This window comes from Cynoglossus semilaevis, chromosome 15, assembly GCF_000523025.1.
Source record: "Cynoglossus semilaevis isolate Cse_v1.0 chromosome 15, Cse_v1.0, whole genome shotgun sequence".
Lineage (NCBI taxonomy): Eukaryota > Metazoa > Chordata > Actinopteri > Pleuronectiformes > Cynoglossidae > Cynoglossus > Cynoglossus semilaevis.
This window is the reverse complement of record NC_024321.1, coordinates 12,029,981-12,034,816: the sequence shown is the minus strand read 5'-3', so window position 1 is coordinate 12,034,816 and position 4,836 is coordinate 12,029,981. Positions and strand designations below refer to the sequence as shown.

At 40.4% G+C, this 4,836-nt stretch overlaps 1 long non-coding RNA gene across 1 annotated transcript in view; it reads left to right on the top strand.

Moving 5' to 3' along the window:
- Window positions 1-2,923, top strand: part of LOC112488129 (uncharacterized) — a 12,921-nt gene extending 9,998 nt beyond the window's left edge. The window contains exon 4 of the long non-coding RNA XR_003051871.1: window positions 2,379-2,923. This is a non-coding gene — a long non-coding RNA (uncharacterized LOC112488129). The remainder of the gene's footprint in view (window positions 1-2,378) is intronic.
- The last annotated feature ends 1,913 nt before the right edge of the window (window positions 2,924-4,836 follow it).

Genomic DNA, 4,836 nt, shown 5'->3' with positions numbered 1-4,836 from the left:
CACTGAATCTGCTGGGGCTGCACCTGCGCTGCTACAGTAAACCTTTGGGGAACGAGGAGTTGATGTGAATATTAAACACATTTGTTATTTCCTCCTGCCCATTGCTGTACGTTTAATATAATTACAACTGTGATTGTTTTCTCTTGTCTTTTTCAACTGCGGGCTTGCCTCAGGCATATAAGTTAATTATGGCCTCACATTTTAACCACAGCAGCTCCATTTTTTTTTTTTTTTTTTACTTCAGTGGGTCGTGGTAACAGAAGACCTTTGGAAGTTCCAGACCCACAGCCAAGAATATTAGTTTAATGCTGAAATATAATGTTTGAATCTCTTCTTTCAAACATCATCTGTCTTCTGAAGGCTTGTCAGACTCACAGATGTGTGTGTGTGTGTGTGTGTGTGTGTGTGTAGTGAGCACAAGGGAATGTGCTATCCTGTCAAACTGCTGATTTGAGAACAGGTGACTGACTGTTTGCCACTTTTCTTTTCGTAGATACAAATCAGGTGTAGAAACATCAGTGTTATTCTTGCACAGACAAAACTACAGAGCCCTATTTAGATTCATGTTGTTACTTATTTATGGCAAAAAGTTTATTATTTATAATCTTCTTCTAATCACGTCTCCAGGTGCCAGTCCTAGTTTTTGTTTTTTTGAGTATCTGTTATGACAATAAAGTCTATTCTATTCCATTGTGTGATGCACCGCACGTAGGCTGGCGCTTTTCTATTCTTATTGCACCAGGCTACACTCCCGCTAAACAGTTTAGTTTAATAAACGATAAATATAGAAATCATTTTCAAACAGTCTCTTAGCTGTTGTCATTTCTATTCTATGGTTTATGTATGGCAGGTAAATAATAACTCTGTTACTTAACATAGAGGCATTAAAGGCTTAGATATCTACTGTAAGAGATGTCTGTCTGCTATTGACACAAACTACTGTTTTAAACCAATGAACAACAAGACTCAGGATCAACAGATGGCGTTGATCCTTGGACGTGAAATAATCATGGGATGTTGCTGTTGTTGACAACTGTGAAATACAGAAAAAAAACTACAGGAAGAAGTGCCCAAATATGGTAAAACATAAAGAGCGCGAAGGAACAATCTGGAGCGTCTTCATCCTTCACCAGTTGCTGATCCCTAAGAGCTGCCATTACATACTGTAGAGGGGAGGAGAAAAACAGATCCTCTAATTATCAGCCAACACAGTGGGATGGCTCTCTTCATGCTGGTTGACATTTTCATATGAGAAGGAAAAAGAAAGCAATCAGACGAGTCCCCCGCTGGGATCATGAGCCATTTGTGACATGTTTACCCTTTGGCTTTGAAGACCTATGTTTTCAGTCAACTCTGAGACTCTGTTGCCATCAAAAAGCCCGGAGACCATGCGTGTGAGTGTGAAAGGTCAGATTGCTGGTTGCTCCCCATGTGTCTCTTCCGGTGGATGCCAGGGGTGCCCGGTGCCTCAGCCGGAAATCCAATAGAGTCAGAGTCTGTCTGCTAATGATTTCCGTGAGTGTATACCTGGTTTTAGTCTGCCGTTGATACCGTTCAAAGGAAATGAATGTCTGTTGTTATGATTAAAAATGAGAGTGAGACGTGATAACACCTTTACTTTGTGTGTCAGCATTTGGTGTTTCTTGTTTTCTTTCTGACTAGATTGATCTTAGTGATTGTAGTGAAGTGTGATTAGAGCCGGACGTGTCTGCCAAGTGGATTGTCTATCATAGATGAAAAGTGGGAAATCTCCCTTATTTCTAGTTAATGGTGAAATCCATTCATTTTTAGTAGTTTCTGACACTGCTGTAGAAATGGACACTTTAACCCTTTATAAACCCCAACTACGTTGATTGCAACCATGCACATATTCAATAGTACATGTAATTCTCCCTTTGATCTCCGTGGGTCTGTTAGTACTGTAATTATGGCCTGTACGGATAAACTTCTACCTCCCGGCTGTCTTTCCAAGCTGAACTGAAATATCCTCTACGAATGAGCTGTACTTGTCCTTCATTGTGCTAGTAATTGTACTGGCTAAATGCTAAATGGAAGCCTTTGAAGTCCTGGTTCCTTGCTGTGAGAGTGTGTTGTGTTTTGATTAAAAGTTCAAAAGTAAAAGCTTTTCCATCCCTAATTCTTAATCCTTGATAGCTGAACACACACACACCGAACACACACACACACACACACACACACACTGAGGCTTCACAGCCTCTAACTGAGTGAAACCCGCCTGCCTCTGTGGCAGCACAGCAGCTTTAATGATCACGTGCACATCAACACCTGAGAGACGTCTCCTGCAGTAGAATGTGTACAAGGGAGAATGTAAATAAATATATATAAACACTAATGGGAATTTTTCCTTGTGTGTGCAGCGCGGAGATAGCAGCGCAGAGATAGCAGCAGGGCTGTCCACATGAAAAGGAAACCAATCACTCCGAGCTGGGCAGAACATTACACAGGACAGAAGCTGCTGTGATTACCATCACTGGAGACACAGGGGTGTGTGGCTGTGAATGGATGATATTGTGTGAGATAAGCAATGGATGCACTTTGTGTGTGTGTGTGTGTGTGTGTTTGGTATGGAAGAACACCAGCAGCTCTTTTTGATGCCTGTTGTGATGCAGATGAAAGTGAGCTGCTTTCATCTGCATCACAACAAGAGGGTCTGATTTCTAAGATCCTCCATGCCACAGGGAATAGGAAAACCACAGTCTGAATGGATGCAAACAGCAGCACAGTCTTTATCAGCAACTCTTCTCTGAAATGGAATCCTTATCAAACAGATGATCATTCAGAAATGACACCGATCATATCTCCAAAATACTGAAAGGACTGAATTCCTTCATTGGTTCTTCTTGTTTCTTTCTTTTTTCTATATGTGAGTGTTTCTGAATGCATTCAGAGTCAGAAGCAGCTGCTTAAGAGGGCTCTCTAGTCCTGTATGGGTGGAAGTGAGAGAGAAACGGAGGGAACCTCTAAAGTGGAACCGAGCTCCCAGAACATGATACATTGCCATGTCAGAAATCTTGTGAATTCAAGCCAATTCAATTATGATTAAGAAGCCAGTGCCATTAGTTTACATCAGAGCGGGAGCGGATGATTAATGTGCGGCCGTGTTTGAGCTTTAATTTTGTTTACTCTTGGGAGGCACAGTCAGTGGGAGTGTATGCAGTTACAATGAGCTCATTAATGTTAATGGTATTAAATATATACTTGGCATTTATTCCTGTATATATATTTTCAAAATGAAAAACAGGCATTTCTCTTAAATATGGTCTCAATAAGCCAGGGTACAGATAGAAGGAGCACTTGATGTCTCCTAAAGGGATAGTTTCAGTTATTCGTGCCTGGTTCTAGGTGCTTTTATTCCCACTCCCTCTTCAACAACGACCCTCTCTAGTCTTTTATACCTAAGCCCATAAAACACAATCGGACATTGTACATCAAACCCCAGAAAAGTTAAGAATTTTCTTCATGAAATAGTTCTTTGTTTTTCACACCGTATAGTTCTGAAGAGGCCTCTTGAATGACAGGTGTAATCTTTGAGAAAGTTTCACATCCAGTTGCCTCTTCAACCTTGACCATGACCTGGATGACTGAGAATCTTCATAGACACACCTTACGGAATTTTCTATTTACACACCAATCAGAATTGTTTAAATCGCAGAGGTTTATTAAAGAAAGAAATAATCTTCTGTTTCCACAACAAATTTACATTTTTTAGTGTAAGTGGACTTACAGTTGATGCACTGAAAATTCCAAAATTCCCCTTTATAAAAGAGTCTTTTATAAAGTCTTTTATAAAGTTTTTAGATAATTTAGTGAGATAATTAAAATGTATCTTTATATTTTGGCTACAGTTTGATGTTTCAGGCTGAGTATGTGCTGAGTCATATCTGTCGGTTTTTTAACATTGCTTGAAAAAATAATTGTGTTAGTTTGACTGAATACATGAAAAGGCCGACTTGTGTATGACATGGTTGAGAGTCGATTCCCTCCAGCGTTTTGTGCTTTGCTAGCTATGTGTAACACTGCTGAGGGAATTGGAAAAAAAAAAAACCCCACAGCCACGGCCATGGCTGTGTGTCACTTTTAGAACAATAGAAACGGCTGTTACACATGGGACATATGGCGTGATATTATTTTTAGATTTGTTGCAGAGTTGAGGTATTTTACCATGTCTACATATAGTCGCAAAACAGTTCTCTTTTAAAAAAATAAAATGTTTTCCCAAATAAACTTTAATACTTTTTATGCCATGTTAACCATCATATAGACCTACATCCAGAACCCTAGGGCAGCTCGATAAAAGTCTCCATTTTCTCTAGTCACCAGGTTGTGTTCAAAAGGCATCGCATCCCCTCAGTGGCCAATGGTGTTTCCCCATTCAATTAACATAGAAACTGCACTTAATTACTCAGTGATGAATGTTCTAGTGCGTTAATTACTCACCACTCTTTACCTGATGATTAATGATGTCACTGTGTGGCTGCAACTTGATGATGCCTCATAACAAAACCAATCTGTCATCGGGGGGTTACAGGACTCCACCCATGGGCGCTCTTGACTATGTGGAGCTGTTGAACAGCATCATTCATTTCCTCCTGCCCAGTGTCTGGAGGCCGTCGGTTTCCACTGGAGCCAGGATCATTGTTTCCATGTTATAGCTCCTAATTATCCCGCTACTCACTGAGATAGGGAGGCTTATAAATGGCTTCAATTTACTTTATGGTCCTGGATGGTATTGGTGTGGCACTTGATCATTAAGCATGGACTCCTGCACGTGTGAGTGTGTGCTTACATACGTGTTCCTGCACTAGGTGTGTAAAC